Source organism: Salmo salar, chromosome 14, assembly GCF_965601325.2.
Source record: "Salmo salar chromosome 14, fSalSal1, whole genome shotgun sequence".
NCBI lineage: Eukaryota > Metazoa > Chordata > Actinopteri > Salmoniformes > Salmonidae > Salmo > Salmo salar.
The window spans coordinates 27,356,587-27,381,874 of NC_138304.1; the positions used below are offsets into that span (position 1 = coordinate 27,356,587).

Here is a 25,288-nt window from a genome sequence, read left to right on the forward strand (position 1 = left end):
TCATGTGACGGGCATGGGCTAATAAAAATAGAGATATCTGTTAGAGCCATTTGAGTGAGAGGTACTTCGGAGCACGCAGCCAGGAGAAGGGAATTATAATTATTATATTTAGCCCAAGAGCACAACGGCAACTGGTCGCAAAAGGCATGTCTTTTTTTGTGGTCATGATGGCCCCATAAAGGAGGTGCTGCTGGGAAATTCAAGGCATTATTATGTGCTTGTCAAATTGTGAATGAGAGATTGATGAAGTGTGTGCAGCCTGCGTAAAGAAACTAAGCAGAGCTCATGCCTTTCATGCAACCTATTTCAAATCATCATTAGAGTCGCATCATGCAGCCTTCAAATGTATTAAAAATCAAAACATATAGCCCAATGTTTGTATCGCAACTAAAGTTGCATAAATAACTCTAAATCAAGCATATAGGAGGACCTGTTTCCTCCTATATGAATAGCCGCATGCGCACACTCCCTCAAATCATTTGGAGAAAATATCCTTTCTATTTTATTCAGCTACGATTAATTGTATTATTCATACTATAAAATAATGCCAGGGAATTCGAAGCAAATCTTGTCAGCTAAATGAACTTGTGTAGCCCACAGCCATATGGCATAGCCAGATCAGGGCCTAACATACGGACATCTCAGAGTATGCTATTCTGTTCTTCTGAAATAAACTACATTTCCTTCATATCATGTTTCTTTAGACCTGTCTAAAATAAATAATGCATATATTGTGATGGTGTAGGCTATATTAAATGTATTTATTAGTCTTTTTAAATTGTAGATGTTCCAAAGGTCTGCATCAGTGGCTTGTGTTGAAGCCAGGAGATGCTAAATGTGTTTATTTTAATTTTATTTTAATTTCACCTTTATTTAACCAGGTAGGCCAGTTGAGAACAAGTTCTCATTTACAACTGCGACCTGGCCAAGATAAAGCAAAGCAGTGCGACAAAAACAACACAGTTACACATGGGATAAACAAACATACAGTCAATAACATAATAGAAAAATATATATACGGTGTTTGCAAATGAAGTAAGGAGGTAAGGCAATAAATAGGCCAATAGTGGCAAAGTAATTACAATTTAGCAATTTACACTGGAGTTGTTAATGTTAATGGTCAATTACCGTGAGACGGAAGTTGTTTGCTTGAAATTCACCGATTTACAAAATGTCATGACTGCCACAGCCCTAGTGTGGACAGTACAGCATGTCCCCGTGCTATGAAGATTTAGCCAGTCAAGCCTCCTTGAAGGAAAAAGTGCAGTGACTGCAGTCAGACCACTTTGGACAAGAACATGGGCTTAAACAGACACAGATCACGAGTGGTTACAGTCCTCACAAAAGGCAGTGAAAATGCATGGGAACGCAGTGATGTCAGAGGAATAATCCGCTAACCGTATCTGGGCCACTGCAGCTAGGGGTGGAGGAACAGAGGAACCTCAGCTACAAAGGGAGCTAGGCTCTGTCACAATGGATGGCTGAGTGGGAAGGAAGAACTGAGAAGAGGAGGGGGAGGAGGGGGGAGGAGAGGAAAGAGGAGAAAGGAGGGGGGGTTGGATTGCCTTCACCACATTAGTTGTAGTTCTGACTAACTGAGAGAGTGGCTATGCCAACAGCAGCGTTGACTTGAATCACTCCAGCTGACACTGACAATTCTTTGCATCCTAGAAAAAAGGATTAGTCCCCAACCCGGCAACAATGTTTTGCCTTAGCCTGTGTCCCAAATGACATATGAATAGTGTGCCATTTGGGACACCATTAATCAGATCCGTCACCCTCCTAGTGGATATGAACAGGAAGTCAACCTGCAGTGAACAACCTGAGATGATACAGGGAGAGGGCCTCAGTATAGTATGTACTGCAGACAGTAGCTGTTCACTCTCAGCCCATCTACTGGTGAAAAGGGAGAGCGAGAAAGATCCTTAAAGCTCCAAATCTTATCAGTTTAGCGCTGAGGGAGGAAAGTTGGACGGTTGCAGCATGCTTAGTACAGAACTTTGGAGAGTTTATAGGAATATGCATGGGCTGATCTGAGGAACATACAGACATAAGTAAGTGTTAGATCCATGTTAATCTGTGTTTCAGATTTCTTGTAAAGATACATTTAAAAAAAAATACTTTGCCCCAACAAGTGATTAAACATTGTTTCTTTAATCAACAGATTGCCAACAGAGGGAAAAGTAAATTCCTTAGGCCGAGTGATAACATAGACAAATCGGCATCAATAAATAATGCATGATGTCATTTGATCTAATAAACTGTGATTGAGTAATACCATTTTTACAAGTAAAATGAACAGTTTCTTGGGACATTGACACGGGACAGATTCCAATTTGCATGTTTAAGGCACTCCTAATCTTAATCTAGGATTAAATATGGGATTTTAGGATCAGATCCAGAAGTTTGAAACAATCAGTTTGGCTTTTACGCATTTATTTTATAAGGCATGTGCTCCAGACATCAACAGTTGTTGCAAAGGACGGTGGGAAGCTTTCAGTTTTAGATAGGGTTTGGACAGCTGAAAACTCTACACTATGACATCACCTCGTCTAGAGAGTATGCATATAATATCAAGGGATTTGTGACATTTACTGATTCTATGCTCAAAGGTCATAGTCAAAGACTGGTAGCAGTCAGTGTTCTAGGAACAGAAGTCATACAGTATTATTACCTACAGTTTCACTAGGGTGATGAGAGGTGTTGGGTTTGCGCCAGACATAGCGTTTTCCTTGATGGCCAAAAAGCTCAATTTTAGTCTCATCTGACCAGAGTACCTTCTTTGATATGTTTGGGGAGTCTCCCACATCCCTTTTGGAGAACATCAAACTTGTTTGCTTATTTTTTTCTTAAAGCAATGTTTTTTTTTCTGGCCACTCTTCCGTAAAGCCCAGCTCTGTGGTGTGTATGGCTTAAAGTCGTCCTATGAACAGATACTCCCATCTCCACTATGGAGCTTTGCAGCTCCTTCAGCTTTATCTTTGGTCTCTTTGTTGCCTCTCTGATTAATGCCCTCTCTGCCTGGTCCGTGAGTTTTGGTGGGCGGCCCTCTCTTGGCAGGTTTGTTGTGGTGCCATATTCTTTCCATTTTTTAATAATGGATTTAATGGTGCTCCGTGGGATGTTCAAATTGTTTGATATCTGTACTTCTCCAAAACTTTGTCCCTGACCTGTTTGGAGAGCTCCTTGGTCTTCATGGTGCCGCTTGCTTAGGGTGACCCTTGTTTTGTGGTGTTGCAGACTTTGGGGCCTTTCAGAACAGGTGTATATATACTCAGATCATGTGACACTTAGATTGCACACAGGTGGACTTTATTTAACTAATTATGTGACTTCTGAAGGTAATTGGTTGTACCAGATCTTATTTAGGTGCTTCATAGCAAAGGTACTTTTTTTCATTTCACTTCATCAATTTGGACTATTTTGTGTATGTCTATTACATGAAATCCAAATAAAAATCTATTTAAATTACAGGTTGTAATGCAACAAAATAGGAAAAATGCCAAGCGGGATGAATACTTTTGCAAGGCACTGTGGAGGGATGGCCACTCTACCGTCTAGTTGTGCAGTATTGTCTTGTCACTGCTGTGTTTTACGCACTGAAATTATATCTACCGGTCAAGACAATCCTACAATTCTACTAAAAACATGACCTTGTGAATAATTTCTCATTGATATATACACACTGTGTACTTCACTATTCTGGGTTTAATGTGGTGATACAAAGTAATAAAAAATGTTAATATCTGCAAAGCTTTTTTAAATCCCCCCATGAAAAAAAGAAATGTGGTGTATTTAATCTTTCTATGACGTCAGGCACTCCCATGCTGGGGACTGCTATTCATTTTAGGCTGCAAAGTGAGGCCCTGCCTAAATGTAACCGATGATGCATGTTGTATTTACCTTAATAATACAGTATTGCCAGTGTGGGAGTAATGTCTTACTGCACATAGTTGAAGACTAGCTATACAGTTGAAGACCAGCTCAGTCAAAATCATGGACTATCCACAGGCCTTCCTAGTCCTATAAGAGTGTATATCCTACATTTAAATTTTCTAGTTTTAATGTCACACATGCACAAGTACAGTGAAATGCCTTTCTTGTGAGCTCTAAACCCAACAATGCAGTAATCAATAACAATGTAATACTAAAAATAATATAAGGTCGAACAAAAACTAACAAGAAATAAAAATATCTGTGTATTGTGATGAAAGTGAATTATTCTACAAAGACCAAGAGATCTTTGTGTGACTCATCGTTCAGTCTTTTTCTATGTTGAGGAGAGAATCTATTGGCTCATCCACAGACAGGCAGGTATGTGAGGTAATGGAGTGTCCCACATGTGGCAGCAGGCAGGCTCAGGTTAGAGCTGATGTGATTAATCTTGTCTATTACAAGGGTGTAACTCAATGTCCAGTTTGTCTGGAGAGATAAGAGATAGTGGTGAGAATCCGTTCAGATTTTAATTTAGGCTACACTCTTAGAAAAAAAGGGTTCTTCAGTTGTCCCCATAGGAGAGAACCCTTTTTGGTTCCAGGTAGATTACTTTTGGGTTCCATGTAGAACCCTCTGTGGAATGGGTTCTACATGAAACCCAAAAGGGTTCTATCTGGAACCAAAAATGGTTCTTCAAAGGGAACTCCTATGAGAACAACAGAAAAACCCTTTTAGGTTCTAGATAGCATATTTTTTTCTAAGCGAGTATGTTCTCTTAATATCTATTGGGGAATAACAGCTCAACTATGAGATGCAAAGCTCTTGTGACCCATCTAGTCCTAATTAAGAAGATGAATGTGTTTAAACTAATAAGTACTAAGGGAGTGAGAAGCATTAGGAATTAGTCTTTGGGGACTGGGGGGGTCCTTAGTTTCCTTTGGAATATCTCTAACCACAACTGACTCTTTAAACTTGGAGAGGGCATTTTATTTGATGGCCGTGGCTTACGGAAAATTCCTTACGGAGGAGGGAAGTATGTCTGTGTGGAAGTGATAGAGTCGTTCTGCATAATTTCCTCAGTGCTTGTCTCTCTGTGGTGGATCAGAGAGATAGCGAGAGAGCGAGCTGCTACCTCTCAGGGGAGCGTCTCAGTCACCATTCATGTTCTCTTCCTCTCTCTTATTTTTGGATACAGCGTGTTTGCATAAAGTCAGAGAACTAGGCTACAGCTGCATCACGTCCTGTCTTTGTCATTATTTAACTGAATGAGTCTTCACCATGTAGCCTAGCTAGACAATGTTTTCAGGTGTTAAGTTTCGTTCTTGGTCCTGGAGTTGGTTGAAGGAAAGGAAGGATTATGGTATTAGCTGCTCAAGGGTCAAAGGAGCTACAGGCAAATTCTTCCTCAAAGTAAACCTTGCTTTCGGACTCAGTTGTAAGGCTATAAGGTTTTCTGACATTGGATATTGCATGGCAAATCTCTTGACTTTTCTGTTGATGTTGCATGTCAATATTTGGGAAATGTATGTCAGGAAGCGGCAGTATGGTCGGGCTGCTCATTTTACAGACTCCCTAAATGTAGTCAACTATTTATAGTCTGCAAGCCTGACTGCCTTCTAAGTGTCAAAGCCCACCCTCAGTTTCTAACAGTTACGGTGGTGAAACCATCCCCTTCACCCAGACTATGACATCCCCAGGAGAGGCACCTATTCTCTCTCACTCTTAGTCATCCAGCAGAGACTAAGAGACCTATTGATCCTGAAATCCCAGTGCACTTCCCCATGGGCCAGCTTTCTGACAGATCTTTTCCGGATGTTCAGTAAATGCTCAACATAACCCCACATAAACTCCCCCACTGAATAAACAGCTGTCAGAGAGAAAGTGCATGGCTGTGTGTTCTCATTCCCACATTCTTCTCCTGCTGGTACTGAACCATATCATCAATGTGCAGTGCGCAACTCATCTAGCTAGCAGATATGTGTTTTGGGTTTTGATGCTGGATGTAACATTTTGTGGGGTTATTTAGTATGTTGTGGAACTTGTGGGGCAAGAATCCCTTTTCATTCGTTGTTCGCAGTTAGCTCACCTTGTGTCCTTTAAAGTCTAGCTTTCGCATTTTACATAGTGACCTATTGCATGTTACTTCTGTCTGATATTGACTAATTGTACTGTTTATGGGATGATTAACAAACCCACTAATGATGTAAGTGATGTCTTACCTCCATGAATGATGTTAATTGCATCAGTAATTGCTACATGAATCATGAACATTCATTAGCAAAAGGTGGTTAGAAATGCCTCTAGAGCAGAGTACGGGGAAAGGAATTAGAATCACTGATACAGGATAGAGATACAGTTCGGAATACCTTTACACCATTGTATTTCAACGATATCCGAGAACCACATTCTACTATATCGGATAACCACATATCCGTCGCTATTGTTCATTCACAAAGCTTATCAAGGAAATGTACAGTTGAAGTCGGAAGTTTACATACACTTTGGTTGGAGTCATTCAAACTTTTTTTTCAACCACTCCACAAATGTCTTGTTAACAAACAATAGTTTTGGCAAGTTGATTAGGACATCTACTTTGTGCATGACACAATTCATTTTTCCAACAATTGTTTACAGACCGATTATTTCACTTATAATTCACTGTATCACAATTCCAGTGGGTCTGAAGTTTACATACACTAAGTTGACTGTGCCGTTAAACAGCTTGGATAATTCCAGAAAATGATGTCATGGCTTTAGAAGCTTCTACATGGCTAATTGACATCATTTTAGTCAATTGGAGGTGTACCTGTGGATGTATTTCAAGGCCTACCTTCAAACTCAGTGCCACTTTGCTTGACATCATAGGAAAATCAAAAGAAATCAGCCAAGACCTCAGAAAGAAAATTGTAGACCTCCACAAGTCTGGTTCATTTTTGGGAGCAATTTCCAAACACCTGAAGATAAATTGTTAGGTTAGATTACTCGTTGGATATTACTGCATTGTCGGAACTAGAAGCACAAGCATTTCGCTATACTCGCATTAACATCTGCTAACCATGTGTATGTGACAAATACAATTTAATTTGATTTGATACCACATTCATCTGTACAAACAATAGTATGCAAGTATAAACACCATGGGACCACGCAGCCGTCATACCACTCAGGATGGAGACGCGTTCTGTCTCCTAGAGATGAACGTACTTTGGTGCAAAAAGTGCAAATCAATCCCAGAACAATAGCAAAGGACCCCGTGAGGATGCTGGAGGAAACAGGTACAAAAGCATCTATATCCACAGTAAAACGAGTCCTATATCGACATAACCTGAAAGACCGCTCAGCAAGGAAGAAGCCACTGCTCCAAAACCGGCATAAAAAAAGCCACACTATGGTTTGCAACTGCACATGGGGACAAAGATCGTACCTTTTGGAGAAATGTCCTCTGGTCTGATGAAACAAAAGTAGAACTGTTTGGCCATAATGACCATTGTTATGTTTGGAGGAAAAAAGGTGAGGCTTGCAAGCCGAGAACACCATCCCAACCTGGGAAGCACGGGGGTGGCAGCATCATGTTGTGGGGGTGCTTTGCTGCAGGAGGGACTGGTGCACTTCACAAAATAGATGGCATCATGAGGCAGGAAAATTACATTGATATATTGAAAGAACATCAAGACATCAGTCAGGAAGTTAAAGCTGGGTCGAAAATGGGTCTTCCAAATGAACAATGCCCCCAATCATACTTACAAAGTTGCGGCAAAATGGCTTAAGGACAACAAAGTCAAGGTATTGGAGTGGCCATCACAAAGCCCTGACCTCAATCCTATAGAAAATCTGTGGGCAGAACTGAAAAAGCATGTATGAGCAAGGCCTACAAACCTGACTCAGTTACACCAGCTCTGTCAGGGGGAATGAGCCAAAGTTCACTCAACTTATTGTTTGAAGCTTGTGGAAGGCTACCTGAAACGTTTGACCCAAGTTAAACAATTTAAAGGCAACGCTACCAAATACTAATTGAGTGCATGTAAACTTCTGACCCACTGGGAATGTGATGAAAGAAATAAAATCTGAAATATTATTCTGACATTTCACATTCTTAAAATAAAGTAATGATCCTATCTGACCTAAAACAGGGAATTTTTACTAGGATTAAATGTCAGGAATTGTGAAAAACTGAGTTTAAATGTATTTGGCTAAGGTGTATGTAAACTTCCGACTTCAACTGTATGTAAAATATGAAAATCATTGTCAGGTAAATTATAGGCAGAAAGATTTGCATTCGACATGCAAACTCATTCCTAGTGTGTGTTTGTCAGAGTGGTTGGGTATGCCAATTTCAAGTCAGCAACTTTGACTCTTAGTGTTCGATTGCAAAAGACAATCTCTTTTTTTTTGCCAGTATGAAAAGTGACAAATTAACTCTGACAAACAAATGAGTTTGTGAAACAACAGTGCCACAAATCACTTGTGTGCAGATGATGAAGTGCTGCCTGTAATATCAACCCTGAGGAGAGAGAGACCATTATCAACATCTGACTACTTCCAGCACAACGATCACCAGCAGCTGCGATATGCTTGCATTCAGTTCCGTTCTGCTTTAAACTGCTCTGCCTGCCGCATTGCTCTCTCTCTCTGCCTCCTTTCTCCTCGCCAGCTAATAGTCTAAAATTACATTTTAATTAACTTTGAATGTTACCCACCTTATGCTTTCCTGAGGCCATTGCTAAGCTGTTCTTTAAACCGCCGCCGCCACGGGAGGTTTAATTTCAAACACTTCCCAACAACCGACATACCAAGGCTTCTGTGTGATTTCACATTCACTCAGATTGTCACATAACACAAAAGTGAAAGCACAGAGACGAGACGGCCATATTTCAACAGCTTAAAGCAGGAGGCCACTCAGGGCAGAGAACAAGTGGATGAATCTCCTTCCGCTTCCCTTCCCGTGTTCTGACATAGCACACAACAAGAGCTTCTATTACTACTACCTCCAAAGTCTATTGGAAGTTTACTTTTAAACACAACCCCAATCTCTTCACCTTACAACACCCTCATCCATTTTTTCCTGTGCCATAGTAGCAGACCTTCTATCTCCCAGTGAAATTCAACCCGTGTCCCTTCAAATCTGAACATATTGCATTATCCACCCGCAGTCATTTGTTCCCCCAGCCCCTTAGGCAATGGCATACATTAAGGGCCCTGGCTGCTCTGCTCTACTCTGCTCCTCACCGATCCTCTGCTGTATCTTCTCATACTGGTTTAATATTCCTCAGCTTATTTCAGGGTCCTGGTGACTGGGGCTGGGGCTGCAGCAGAGGGAGGGAGGGAGAGAGAGAGAGGAAGCTGCCTCATCACATGAGGTAATTGATAGAGGCTCATAACTCATCCTCATCAATCATAGAGCCTTGAGGCTGGCAAACAGGCATAACAATAAGGGCTGCAAATGGCAGACAATTGAATTAGCCCTCTGCTCTATATGCATTTTGACAGCCATGTAACTCTCCACATATTAGTGAAAAGAGGGAGATAAGGAGTCTGCTTCCCACCTTGTCAAACATGATTTTTACATTAAGTATGAATTGAAGAAATTAAGTGTGGTAGAATAGATCTGGTCAAAGCACGACAGGAGAGGGTAGGTTGGAGGTGTGGGGGGAATGTTGCAGAGTTACAGAGATAAAAGGTTTTTATAAACATTTTAATTATAGGCATACACCGTTTCTGAGTTTTCGTGTGCACTATTTTGCACGGCATAACCATAGATATAGAACATGAGTGAACAAAACATTAGGAACACCTTCCAAGTATTGAGTTGCCCCCTCTTCTGCCCTCAGAACAGCCTCAATTCATCAGGGCATGGACTCTACAAGGTGTCAAAAGCATTCCACAGGGATGCTGTCTCATGTTGATTCTAATGCTTCTCACAGTTTTGTAAAGCTTTTTATTTAACAAGGCAAGTCAGTTAAGAACAAATTCTTATTTACAATGACGGCCTACTGGGGAACAGTGGGCTGTTGTAATCTTTACCTTGTCAGCTCTGGGATTTGATCCAGCAACCTTTCTGTTACTGGCCTGATGCTCTAACCGCTAGGCTACCTGCCGCCCCTGAATGTCCTTTGGGTGATGGACTATTCTTGATACATACAGGAAACTGTTGAGCTTGAAAAACCCAGCAGCGTTGCAGTTCTTGACTCACTCAAACCGGTGCACCTGGCACCATCTACCATACCATGTTCAAAGGCACATACATTTGTTGTCTTGCCCATTCACCCTCTGAATGGCACACATACACAATCCATGTCTCAATTGTCTCAAGGCTTAAAAATAAATATTTTACCTGTATCCTCCCCTCCATCTACACTGATTGAAGTGGATTTAACAGGTGACATCAATAAGGGATCATAGCTTTAACCTGGATTCACCTGGTCAGTCTATGTCATGGCAAGAGAAAGTGTTCTTAATGTTTCGTACACTCAGTGTATAGCTCTACGGGCATGATCATGTGACCTTCATGTTCTGCACTCAAGCACCTGGTCTTTAGCCTATTATAATCGCTTGATGGCAGCAAAGTAGTTTGCACTACCACACTCCACTGTATAATGCACTCAGTAAACCCAGGATGGTAGTACAATGATTTGACATGCCCATATGCACACATCCGAAGCTATTTGCTCTTTTATGAGATGCAGCTGGAATCTAAGTTGTCCTAAGTGTGTGCGTGTACATATACATTTGAATGCGTGTGGTGTGTGTGTGTGTGGGTAGTGATTCCGATCGTTACAAGCATTTGGGAACATTGAGGGAGATTGGGAATAGAAAGAATCACAGCACACACCATAAGTTTGGCTCATCTGAGAAATCAACACTGCATTCAAAGTCATTACATCCTCTTTTTGCTGGCAGTTTACGAGTTTCTGTTATGGAGTCTCATCAAAGATAACATCTAATGATCAAAGCCAATGATGCTTGTCTGTGTGAATAACGATGTTGCCAGAACAGCTTGTGCTGTGTTACATCCTAGGGCTAGGGGGACTGGTGATGTGTAATCAGGGAAATGTTATTTTTTGACCTTGGGTTGAAGCTTATCTCAAATTGTGCTCATAGCTCCTTCTTCAGATCAAAGGGCTGTGAAGGACAGTTGAAAAAGCCATTTCGCTGTGGTATCTCTGTCTGCACTGGTGTAATGTAGCTGGCCAAATGAGCTCGAAGGAATTCAAGTGTCAGAGTGTTTACTGTAGCTATGACTTCAGGATTTCTGATTGCACAACTTGCTCGGTGTGACCCCTGTGGCATCCGAACTGAAAATAACCTTAGTTGATTTAACTTTTTAAAATGAAAAAATAGACAGTGCATTGTTTAATGAGACACCTCTAATAAATCTTAATGAAATGACCATTTCTGTTTGTTTTCTTTTGTCCTTTCCAGTGGACTGTATTGGTGTGAAGGCTAACACACAGGGATTCCAATGCCTTCCAGACAACAATCTAAGATGGGGAATTGAAGAGGGTGAGTAGGATTATGAACGGTTAGTCAAGTGTTTGCTTTGCTTTTATTTACATGCCTACAGAAATCTATACTGCCCTACAAAGGCAAAATGCAGTAACTACGCCAACAGTGAAACTGACAAAAAAATAACTGACGGCTTTAAAGTTTTTTTGATAGCCAGTCAAATATGTTGTAGGTAGATCAGTGATAATGCACTGATGTATCATCTTATTAGGAAGTCACTTTTAGGCATATTGACACTGATTTGACCTATGATCCCTAACATGCAGATACAACACTGCCATTGTATGACCTTAAACAACTACAGTGCCCCTTGACTTTTTCCACATTTTGCTACGTTACAGCCTTATTCTAAAATGGTTTAAATAAAACATGTTCCTCAATCTACACACAATACCCCATAATGACAAAGCAAAAACAGGTTTTTAGAAATTTTAGCAAATGTATTAAAAATAAAAACAGACATACCTTATTTACATAAGTATTCAGACCCTTTGCTATGAGAGTCGAAATTGAGCACAGGTGCATCCTGTTTCCATTGATCATCCTTGAGATGTTTCTACAACTTGATTGGAGAACATGTGGTAAATTCAATTGATTAGACATGAGTTGGAATGGCACACACCTGTCTATATAAGGTCCTACAGTTGACAGTTCATGGCATAGCAAAAACCAAGTCATGAGGTCAAAATAATTGTCCGTAGAGCTCCGAGACAGGATTGTGTCGAGACACTGTTCTGGGGAAGGTTACCAAAAGCATTTTGCAGCATTGAAGGTCCCCAAGAACAGTGGCCTCCATCAATCTTAAATGGAAGAAGTTTGGAACCACCAAGACCCTTCCTAGAGCTGGCCGCGCAGCCAAACTGAGCAATCAGGAGAGAAGGGCCTTGGTCACTCTGACAGAGCTCCAGAGTTCCTCTGTGGAGATGGGAGAAGCTTCCAGAAGGACAACCATCTCTGCAGCACTCTACCAATTAGGTCTTTATGGTAGAGTGGCCAGATAGAAGCCATTCTTCAGTAAAAGGCACATGATAGCCCACTTGGAGTTTGCCAAAAGGCACCTAAAGGACTCTCAGACCATGAGAAACAAGATTCTCTGGTCTGATGAAACCAAGATTGAACTCTTTGGCCTGAATGCCAAGCGTCACGTCTGGAGGAAACCTGAAACCATCCATACATGGAAGCATGTTGGTGGCAGAATCATGCTGTGGGGATGTTTTTCAGCGGCAGAGCAAAGTCCAGTAAGATCTTTGATGAAAACCTGATCCAGAGCGCTCAGGACCTCAGACTGGGGTGAAGGTTCACCTTCCAACAGGACAACAACCCTAAGCACACAGCCAAGACAACGCAGGAGTGGCTTTGGGACAAGTCTCTGAATGTCCTTGAGTGGCCCAGCCAGAGCCCGGACTTGAACCCGATCGAACATCTCTGGAGAGACCTGAAAATAGCTGTGCAGCAATGCTCCCCATCCAACCTGACAGAGCTTGAGAGGATCTGCAAAGAAGAATGGGAGAAACTCCCCAAATAGAGGTGTGCCAAGATTGTAGCTTCATACCCAAGAAGACTCAAGGCTGTATGCTGCCAAAGGTGCTTCAACAAAGTACTGAGTAAAGCGTCTGAAAATGTGTTTTTGCTTTGTCATTATGGGGTATTGTGTGTAGATTGATGAGGGGAAAAAAACTATTGAATTAATTTTAGAATAAGGCTGTAACATAACACACTGTGGAAAAAGTCAAGAGGTCTGAATACTTTCTGAATGCACTGTATATGGGTAATGCAAAGGCAACGTGCATTATCTACAATCTAAATGTGTTTATGCATATTTCTTGTTGTTTTTTGTTTGATGTAAGAAGTTTGAGAGTTCTAAATACATTCCAACTGTATTTAATGGTTTCATGTAGTTATGTTTTCATGTTTTGAAGTAACCCTTATGTAACCCTCATTCAAAAGGTAAGGACTATTGCATCACGCATAATGAATATACTTAAAAAGTAATATTTCATTTTGTGAAGTATCTACAATCTATTAATGTGTTCATCCAACTTTCTTATTGTTTTTCTGTTTGACTTTGTATAGTCATTTATTTGACTTAGTGGTCATAGGTCAAATCAGTGCTCATGCTTGATAGGCATAAAACATGACTTCATAATAAGATGATACATCAGTGCATTATCACTTGTCTGCCTACAACATATTTGGCTGGACAACAAATAAACTTTAAAGCAATTTTTCTGTTTCACTGTTTGAATAGTTACTTAGTTACTGCTCTTATGGCAGAGCGGGTAACTGCAGTCAAAACATAGTGGAACATTACCATTTTAGTCATTTAGCAGACGCTCTTATTCAGAGCGACTTACAGTAGTGAATGCATACATTTAATTTTGTACTGGCCCCCCGTGGGAATCGAACCCACAACCCTGGCGTTGCACACACCATGCTGGCGTTGCAAACACCATGCTCTACCAACTGAGCCACAGGGAAGACCATAGCCTTGGTTTTTACTTAGATTTTGTAGTTACTGAAAATTTCACACTGAAAATAATTGAGGGTGATATCGAATCGTTTCACCTTACTGTCCAAAAGCATTATATGCAGCTGGCAATGCACCCGTATCCGCTGTGGACCGCAGCAAATAAAATTAAATAACATCAAATCAAATTTTATTGGTCACACACACATGGTTAGCAGATGTTATTGCGAGTGTAGCGAAATGCTTATGCTTCTAGATCCAACAGCGCAGCAGTATCTAACAGGTAATATATAACAATTACACAACAAAACCTAATATCTAACAAATTCCACAGCAAAATCTAATACACACGATCTAGAAAAGGAATGGGATAAGAATATACAGTTGAAGTCGGAAGTTTACATACACCTTAGCCAAATACATTTAAACTCAGTTTTTCACAATTCCTGACATTTAATCCTAGTAAAAATTCCCTGTCTTAGGTCAGTTAGGATCACCACTTTATTTTAAGAATGTGAAATGTCAGAATATGGCGGTTTTGGCGGATTTGGAGCAGTGGCTTCTTCCTTTCTGAGCGGCCTTTCCGGTTATGTCAATATAGGACTCGTTTTACTGTGGATATAGATACTTTTGTACCTGTTTCCTCCAGCATCTTCACAAGGTCCTTTGCTGTTGTTCTGGGATTGATTTGCATTTTTAGCACCAAAGTACGTTCATCTCTAGGAGACAGAATGCGTCTCCTTCCTGAGCGGTATGACGGCTGCGTGGTCCCATGGTGTTTATACTTGCGTACTAGTGTTTGTACAGATGAACGTGGTACCTTCAGGCGTTTGGAAATTGCACCCAAGGATGAACCATACTTGTGGAGGTCTACAATTTTTCTGAGGTCTTGGCTGATTTCTTTTGATTTTCCCATGATCTCAAGCAAAGAGGCACTGAGTTTGAAGGTAGGCCTTGAAATACATCCACAGGTACACCTCCAATTGAATCAAATGATGTCAATTAGCCTATCAGAAGCTTCTAAAGCAATGACATCATTTTCTGGAATTTTCCAAGCTGTTTAAAGGTACAGTCAACTTAGTGTATGTAAACTTCTGGCCCACTGGAATTGTGATACAGTGAATTATAAGTGAAATAATCTGTCTGTAAACAATTGTTGGAAAAATTACTTGTGTCATGCACAAAGTAGATGTCCTAACCGACTTGTAAAAACTCTAGTTTGTGAACAAGAAATTTGTGGAGTGATTGAAAAAAAGGTTTTAATGATTCCAACCTAAGTATTTGTAAACTTCCGACTTCAACTGTGTAAGTATAACATATATGGATGAGCAGTGACAGAGCTGCTAAGATGCAATAGATAGTAAAGAATAGATAGTGAAGGGTACAGTATACAGTATATACATGTGAGATGAGTATGAGATGAGTATCTATAAGTCTATGCTAGGTAAAGCTCCGCCTTATCTCAGCTCACTGGTCACGATAACAACACCCACCCGTAGCACACGTGCCAGCAGGTATATCTCACTGATCACCCCCAAAGCCAACACCTCATTTGGCCGCCTTTCCTTCCAGTTCTCTGCTGCCAGTGACTGGAACAAATTGCAAAAATCACTGAAGCTGGAGACTTATTTCCCTCACCAACTTTAAACATCAGCTATCTGAGCAGCTAACCGATCGCTGCAGCTGTACAAAGTTCATCTGTAAATAGCCCACCCAATCTACCTACCTCATCCCCATATTGTTTTTATTTACTTTTCTGCTCTTTTGCATACCAGTATTTCTACTTGCACATCATCATCTGCTCATTTATCACTCCAGTCTTAATCTGCTAAATTGTAATTCTTCGCTACTATGGCCTATTTATTGCGTACCTCCTCACGCCATTTGCACACACTGTATATAGACTTTCTTTTTTTTCTACTGTATCATTGACTTGTTTATTGTGTTATTGGCTTGTTTATTGTTTATTCCATGTGCAACTCTGTGTTGTTGTCTGTCACACTGCTTTGCTTTATCTTGGCCAGGTCGCAGTTGTAAATGAGAACTTGTTCACAACTAGCCTACCTGGTTAAATAAAGGTGAAATAAAAATAAAATAAAAAAAATATGTTAACATTCTTCAAGTGGCATTATTAAAGGGACTAGTGTAACACATGGGAGTGAGAGACAACAGACAGACAACAGGAGCAAAGTGATGCACAGAGGCTCTGCAGCAGCCTGGGACAGCCTGGTCAAAAGTAGTGCACTAAGTAGGGAATAGGGTGCCATTTGGGGACACCGGCAGGGAGAGAGGCCAGTGACCTCACACTGCACATGTGTCTGGATGATCTTCTTCTACGTGCAGTATTGAGCTCTCAGTTCACCACAACCAATGCCATGAGAATACCAAGTGTGATGTTATGTTTTGAAGGGAAAGCCTGCAGCTAAACAAGAAATAGTAGCTGTTGATGAAATGGAGATCATGATGCCCCGGGATTAGGAACAAACTAAATTGGAAACAAATCTGCAACAACATGGAGTAACATGGAGTAAAGAAACAAGCTTTGATCCCTGACACACTGACACTAAGCTGGAGAGCTAGAGAGGAGAGGAGGGGTGAGTGGGGGGTGTAAGTACTCAAAGGCTGTCTGATCAGAACCACAGCAGGGCAGCATTCTCTAGTCAGTTTGAAGAATATAGTGGTAGGGACACATAAGTGAACATCAGAGGGCTTTAACACTGTCTCATAATAAACTCCATGTGTTTTCACAGCCGACCCCTGTAATTTGGTGGGCTGTGCCAAATTAACAGCACACATTTGTGTCCAAAATCTGCCTAACTGATTCCATCAACCTACCTATCTTTTCGGGGGGTCTGTGGTTAAAAAACGAAAGTAGGAAAATAATACTCTTGCTTCCAACATTTTCAGCTGAGATTTTTTTGTCTAAGTGCACCAGAAGGTAAGATACATGGTGCGAAAGGCACTCACTAGGAATCTGTGCTCCATTTGCCCCTGGCGGAAACACTGCTCATTAAATTTTAAGAGTCATTTTTGGTCTTCTAGTGATGTTGTTGGGGGGGGCAGAGATCTGATTGTATAGTAGATAGTGGATGAGATGAGAAGGAAGCAACGTTTATTATTGGATTATACACGCTGGAAATCTAGGGTTTTGGGCAAGTAGTGTATTTACAGTAGACTTAAGGTAGAAGTAGAAGCAATGAGGAGTGTGAGTGGAAGCATTACATTTTAACCTGCCTCTAACATAATTCCAAAACTGTACTCAAGTACTATAGCTTTAAGGTTCTGAGGCTAAGACACCAGTCTCAAGACATATTGTCACGCCCTGACCTTGGAGATCCTTTTATGTCTCTATTTTGGTTGGGGTGGGCATTCTATGTCCTTTTTTCTATGTTTTGTATTTCTTTGTTTCGGCCGGGTATGGCTCTCAATCAGGGACAGCTGTATATCGTTGTTGCTGATTGGGAGCCATACTTAGGCAGCCTGTTTTCCTTTGGGTTTTTGTGGGTGGTTATTTTCTGTTTAGTGTTTTGCACCTGACGGAACTGTTCAGTTGTTCTTTTGTTTGCTTGTCGCATTAGTGTTCAGTTTAAACATTAAAATGACGAACACTTACCACGCTGCATTTTGGTCTGATTTCTCTTCCCCTTCATCCGAGGACGACGAAGACCGTTACACATATTGGTTTGACATGTTGATGACAAGCATAATATGTTACAACTGATACTGCTCACTTGACTTCCTCAATCTTTCATACTGGTAAATATTGGTTGAAGGCTGCCTATTGAATACGTTAAGAGATTCATAAAAGTGATTAGTGTCTTCTGTACATGGTGTCTTCTGTACATGTTGTCTTCTGTACATGGATGACCGCCTACAGTGCTCTTTAATATATGCTCTTTAATATAGAATTCAATAAATCCGTTTTTTATATATGAATAAAGACTTGCTAAAGTGCCAAAATTCAGCATTTCAACATGTCCCTCACATGCTGACTAGACCAGGCATGCACGTGCGTCTGCGTGCACCTTCGCACGCATGTTGATTTTGTCCATCCACACCAAACGCGATCAGGACACGCAGGTTGAAATATCAAAACGAACTCTGAACCAACTATATTAACAGGTCGAAATGCATGTTTGAAATTCATGGCAATTTAGCTAGCTAGCTTGCTGTTGCTAGCTGATTTGTCCTGGGATATAAACATTGGGTTGTTATTTTACCTGAAATGCACAAGGTCCTCTACTCCGACAATGAATCCACAGATAAAAGGGTTAAACTAGTTAGTTTCTAGTAATCTCTCCTCCAGTATTCTTTTTCTTCTTCTTCTTCGGACTTTAAAAATGGTGGTTGGCAACCAACTTTAAGGTGCATTATCACCACCAACTGGCCTGGAGTGTGGACCTCAGTTCATCTTTCAATCACCCACGTGGGTATATGCTCCTAAAAACCAATGAGGAGATGGGAGAGGTGGGACTTGCAGCTCTTATCATGGGTCAAAAATGGAACCAAGAAACATTTATTTTGCAACGCTCCCGTCACTTTTAGGAAGATTTTAACCAAATTAACTCCAACATTTCACTGAGTTTTACCATCATTGTAAAGCCCTATTTATTTTGTTGCTTTGACAAAGTCATTTCTGAAGATTATAATTTAATTAATGATTAGTGATTCATTTACGTCTGTCCCTAATTTTAAGGTCAACCCTGTTACGTGAACTGAACTCTTTAATATGGTGAAACTATTGTTTTTTAAACTTTTTTTTTTTTTCAAAAGAAACACTGAACATCTGATAGTCAAATCATCAGTGCTGTATTACTTGAGACCGGTCTCGAGTGTCTCTGTCTTGTCTCAGTCATACATTTGTACTCAGTCTTGACTCAGTCTCGGACAGTGAGGACTCGCAATTTCTTTCCAGAGACCATCCGAGACCAGTGGAGTAAAAAAATCATAATTAGCAGCTTCCATTCAGTCAGCGCATAAAACCGCTTCGCCAGGCCAAATATATACACTCCTTTCTTTAAACATTATCTTAACAACCTTTTAACTATTTTAGACATGTTTGCGCAGTGGAGAACCTATAGGCCTTCAGGGTGTGACACGTTGGTGATTCTGAAAGGACAGCAACCGTAATACCAGCGCACTCATGTCGGAGAGTGCACTTTTTGTAAACACAAAGGGACAGTGGTGTAGTGGAGGGTATACACATGTATAAACCATATACCCACTTTTTCTTCAGTGGGCATTGCGTAAACTCACTTCTTAATCCCTACTGATGCGTATCAAAGTAGTGTAGTGGAGGTATACGACTTATCAATTATGTAGTACAATAGAAAAAGCGTGCACAAAGTAGCCTACACAATCGCAAAGCAAGTGAAATATATTCACGTGCACATAGCCTAGTTTTAACGAAATATCATCTGCAGGCAGCAAGACTGTGCAGCTCTCAACTGGTTTTAGAATGGAGCAGCTCACAGAAGAATACATCTGTAGACTGTAGGGTAGGAAATACGTTTAAATTCATGATATCTACCAGTAAATGCTAACAAAGGCAACAATGGGTATGCAACCAGGTATTGAAAAAGTGTATTCCTAAGTGTAGGTTAGTAGGCTATTTGTGATGTGCAATTACCATCATGCACAGTTTGTATCAGGGGTGTAGATATGGATGGGCCTGGGTGGACAAAGGCCCACCCACTGGGGAGCCAGGCCTTGACAGACCCACCCAATCAGATTGATGTGGTGTAAGCGTTGTTGTGGATTTAGACCCTCAAATATTTGTATTTTTTCTATTTTAATTGAGAGTGAAAATCTGAAAAATCTATAGGAAAATGAATAAAAAGGATTTTCCATCACTGGGCGGGCTGTTTGGGAAAACTAGAGTATACCTACTTCTCCAGGCAACACTCCATCACTGCATAGGGCCGATAGAAAGACAGCAGTCACACACAGCATGATGTTAACTTCTTTGGGCTCATTGGGACGCTAGCGTCCCACCTCGACAACATCCGGTGAAATTGCAGAGTGCCAAATTCAAATTACAAAAATAGTAATAATAAACATTAATGAAAATACAAGTGTTACACATCGGTTAAAAGATTAACTTCTTGTTAATCCAGCCGCTTTGTCAGATTTCAAAAAGGCTTTACGGCAAGATAATCTGAGGACAGCGCCCCGCATACAAAAGCATACAAACATTTTCCAACCAAGCAGAGGCATCACGAAAGTCAGAAATAGCAATAAAATAAATCACTTACGTTTGAAGATCTTCCTCTGTTGGCAATCCAAAGGGTCCCAGCTACACAATAAATGGTTGTTTTGTTCGATAAAGTCCCTCTTTATATCCCAAAAACTCTGTTTTGTTGGCATGTTTTGTTCAGTAAATGGTCAAAACATGCAGACGAATACATCCTAATAGTACCGGTAAAGTTCGTCGAAACATGTCAAACGATGTTTATAATTCATCCTCAGGTTGTCAATTATCTAAATAATCTATAATATTTCAACCGGACAATAGCATATTCAATAGAAAGGAAAAAGAACGAAGAGCACGCACACAGTCTCGCGCGCAAACCAGTACTGCATGAGTCCATAGACCACTTACCAAAAGGTCTTATTCTTCGTCGTTTTTTAGAAAACAAGCCTGAAACCATGTCTAAAGACTGTTGACATCTAGTGGAAGCCATAGGAACTGCAATCTGGGCCCTAAACCCTTATATAGTCAATAGGCTTTCAATGGAAAACCACTCACATCAAAAAAATTGCATTTCCTGGATGGATTTTCCTCAGGTTTTCACCTGCCATATCAGTTCTGTTATACTCACAGACATGATTTTAACAGTTTTTGAAACAGTTTTCTATCCAATGCTTCCAATTATATGCATATCCTAGCTTCTGGGCCTGAGTAACAGGCAGTTTACTTTGGGCACATCAGTTATCCGAAATTCCGAATACTGCCCCCTAGCCCAAAAAGGTTAACCAATAAGTAGTCCATAAACTCAGACATAATAAGCTAGTAGGTCCCAATCTTAAGAATACAAAAACACAACCATTAAACATTTCCCAATCGAAATGTACAACTACTACTTCCATTTGCAAAAAACATTTAACGTTTAGCACACACAGTAACCTGTGACCTAAAGCTTAAAGTGGGAACTGACAGCGTTTTAACTACTTTGCAGATATGAAACATACAGACAATCATATCAGTAACAAATATCAAATGTATGCAGGTATGTAGGTTATATGTGAATAAACGTTCCATGACGTACACAAAGGCATTGTTGGCAGAATAGATGGATGCAGTTCAATGCATGATTAATATCATTTACCAATATATTTCTTGGTAGTCCAAAAAATATTGCTATCAGGTTGTAAATCACAGGTGGCCTGACCGACTGACTTTTTCCCCTCATATTGTTTTTAGGTGACTATGCACAGCTAGAGATGCAGGTATCATTTGGTTAGCTAGCAAGAACTTGAACGACTGTTATCCAGTTAGCATATCTTTTGTGTTCGCAAATTCCCTCTGGCTACTCACTCTACTATGATTTCAGAGCACTCTCGCCTGAGTGTGCCACAGCGCAGAAAAGCTAATGAATTTACGAACGCGCAACACCTGCTGAATATGACCGGTGTCAGTAAATTTTGCCAAAAAAAGCAAGAACACTCCAGATAACATTGAAACAGCCTAACCAGCTCTGCTACGGTGAGTAAAATGGTCAAAGTGAGGTGCTCTCATTTGTGTCTGGAAGTAGATAGCTAGCAAGCTTGCCAACTTTAGATTTTTAGCTTGAGTGCTTGGTTGGGACAAGCATGCATTGGCAGGCAAGCTGCAGATTTTGGACAGCCAACAAGCTGAAAAAGTTGGAGACGGTTTATTTAATGTTCCTTCGTTAGATTTTAGCTCATCTTGCTCTGGATAGCATTAGTTCTTGATCTTGTTGTTGTTGATGTGCATAATTGGGCGAGAGAGAGCTTGCCTTTTCATGGTTGTTTGATCAATAGGACTGTACAGTTCCCAAAATGTAAGAGGACTACCGTGGTGTTTACATATTTGCGATGTATTTTGTGGCTTTTGGCAAATGCGTTCTAATGATCTAACGTTGTGCTGTTGCAACTGCCTGTAAACACACAGTCCAGTTCAAAGTGAATGATGGCAGGCCAGTGTGGCAAATAGCTTGTTTGTATAAAGGCCTACTGTAGCTCTGATTGGCTATAGCGCACCGGTCTGTGTAGACTCCGGTCCTGGAAAAGACAGATGTTTTTATTCAGTTTTATTTACTGCAGTGTCTATTAATTGTTCAAAAGCATCGCCACTTTGCCACTCTATATTGCTATAGAGTTTTCACAAATGCCTTAGTATACGTAATTCCCTAACCCTCTTAGAATTTATGAAAATGTGAAAATGACCATGTCTAAGTGGTTGCTTGTCCAAAAATGTTTTAAAAAGTGTCATATTCTTCCTAGGGGAGTATATGAACAGATTTTAATAATAATGTCATGATGCTAAAATGCTGCCAGTTCCACTTTAAATGCAACAATGTTTCACACACGTTATTTTCAAAGAGATGGCTAACAACAGCAACCGCGCAGCAATAAAAAACACAGTTCCACTCACCAGATGATGAAAGTTCTTCTTGTTGAAAGTTATTCTTGAAAAGGTAGAAGCTAAGAAATGAACAACATCCTCTTTGATAACAGCTGCTGCAAACTAGCCAACAACAAAAGCTAGCTAGCTAGTCCATGGGAAATCTAAGTTTTTGTAAAAACAGTCCCACCCATTAAGTCAAAATGTGATTGGTTGATTCCACTGTCACTCAAACATTTTGCCCGAATAAAGTTGAATGGCAGATGCCTTGATCTAGCTTCTGATGGCTTAGCCAATGGCTGACTTAGCTAGCTAGATTTATCTCCCCTGAGACCAGCAAAGAAAACCCTTTCCTTTCACCAAGAAACTGAAGAGATTAAATAAGAACATAATTGAAAATAATATAATGATAATTATTATTATATTATTATTATCATCACTATTTTATACATCCTTAGCCCTTCTCTGAAGGTGTAGAAGGCCCATTGTTTCCCACTGTGTTTGGGTTAGTAATCATTTGTAGAGTGGCTCTATTTTCCCTCTGCATGCATTTGTTTATCTATTCTGAATGTCTAAAGAATCCATAGGTTGTTCTGAAATGTGAACACAGAAAAACTGGACATTATTAACTCTTATTATGGAGGTGATTTGACAAAAATACAATCATGGTCTTGAATTGGACGTTTCTGGTCTCGGTCTTGACTCAGTCTTGACCCCCCCATCCGGTCTTGGTCTTGACTCAGACTTGATTTGCTCTGGTCTTGGTCTTGAATAGGTCGCGATTTAGGTTGTCAAGAACACAACACTGCAAATCATAGTGTAACAGTAGGTGAGCTGGTTCTACTCTTTCTGGTCACTTTCTGGTGTTTTGTGGTGGAAAACTGAGTGTGTCGAGCATAAAATGTCAACCCTGTTACCCACAGATAAACAAGCTAGAAAGATTTTAACTTTTTTTTTAATGAGGCTTGCATTCAATTGCCACTCCCTGTTGCACACAAGCTTCCATTCCCCCTGTCACAATGGGATTTGTGGCTGATTTAAGATTAAATCCTCAACCTCTTACTTTATTTGCCACTTAATAGGCACTTACTATAGTAATCTTTTTCATTTTACCACAATTTCTTTACGACCCCCCCTACATAGTGCACTACTTTTGACCAGAACCCTATGGTCCCTGGTCAAAAGTAGTGCACTATATTTTTTTACTTAACCTTTATTTAACTAGGCAAGTCAGTTAAGAACAAATTCTTATTTACAAGAGTCCATTCTACAGAGCTGCGCAGTATTCAGCAAACGGATTAATCTAAACCCTGGGCGAGTAGAAAGATGCAGAGCAAAATAAACATGTGACGTAGAGACTATTGCTTTGTTACAACACTTCTACAGAGCCACCATGGTTCATTCCAAACATGAATTCATGGTAGCCAGGTTTAGAGCCACCTGCAGAGCTCTGAACAGGGGGATAAGACTGGAGGAGTGGATCGTTGTGGATCCACAGGGAACAAACAGGCCATTTGATGAATAAATGTTTCCCATAGTAATTAAGATATGACTCATACTTTTAGGGTCGAGCAGCAGGATTCTTAGTGTGCACGTGAGTTCCTTAGCTAGCAGTAATTAACAAGCAGGATGCTGCTCAGAGGCCAGATTAACTCAGACTTTGAAGACTAAAAACCAGAAGGGCTTCTTCCCCCTCCTCTCAGCTTGGTCTCTCTTCTCTCTCTTCACCCAGAGTGATTTCACATTTCCTATGTATGTGTTCTTACTTATTTAAATGTACCTCGTCTTCTAGCTAGGCTACATCTAGCCAGAGGATATGCTAAAGATGTGCTGACCGTTTCAGGATTAAAACATGGCTGGGTGCACTGAACAATTAGCTGCAGTATATTCATCATTAAGTTACTTTTTCAGACTGTTCAGTGGATTTTCACAACTAATGTTTTTTCTGTTCGTTTTTACCAAGTGCAGTTATGACGCGGAGTAAAATTTATATTCTCAATATGACTTCCATGTCTCTCAATATGATTTCCAGGTCTCTGACCTCCTCCCTATAGGCTGTCTCGTTGTTGTCGGTGATCAGGCACTGTTGTGTCATCGGCAAATTTAATGATGGTGTTGGAGTCGTGCCTGGCCGTGCAGTCATGAGTGAACAGGGAATACAGGAGGGGGCTGAGCATGCACCCCTGAGGGGCCCCTGTGTTGAGGATCAACGTGGCAGATGTGTTGTTACCTACCCTTACCACCTTGGGGCGGCTCATCAGGAAGTCCAGGATCCAGTTGCAGAGGGAGCTGTTTAGTCCCAGGGTCCTTAGCTTATTGATGAGCTTTGAGGGCATTATGGTGTTGAACGCTGAGCTGTAGTCAATGAATAGCATTCTCACATAGGTGTTCCTTTTGTCCAGGTGGGAAAGGGCAGTGTGGAGTGCAATAGAGACTGCATCATCAGTGGATCTGTTGGGGCGGTATGGAAATTGGAGTGGGTCTAGGGTTTCTGGGATAATGGTGTTGATGTGAGCCATGACCAGCCTTTCAAAGCACTTCATGGCTACAGACGGGAGTGCTACGGGTTGGTAGTCATTTAGGCCAGTTACCTTCATGTTCTTGTGCACAGGCACTATGGTGGCCTGCTTAAAACATGTTGGTATTACAGACTCGGACAGGGAGAGGTTGAAAAAAATGTTTTGAGCAAATGATGGACCAAGGACATCTATGTCTTCAATTTGGGTTTTCTTTCCCTGCTTCTAGTGTTTGTGCTCTTTCAGGAAATGTAAATCAAGTCGGATAGCTAGCACATT

The 25,288-nt window shown here is 40.7% G+C and overlaps 1 protein-coding gene across 3 annotated transcripts in view; it reads left to right on the top strand.

Annotated features, from left to right (window-relative positions):
• dlgap1a (discs, large (Drosophila) homolog-associated protein 1a) overlaps positions 1-25,288 on the top strand; it is a 100,279-nt gene that overhangs the window by 22,916 nt on the left and 52,075 nt on the right. For all 3 annotated transcript variants that reach the window (XM_014140415.3, XM_045694112.2, XM_045694111.2), the window contains exon 2: positions 11,356-11,436. The gene's annotated coding sequence lies outside the window, so the exon portion shown is untranslated. The remainder of the gene's footprint in view (positions 1-11,355; positions 11,437-25,288) is intronic.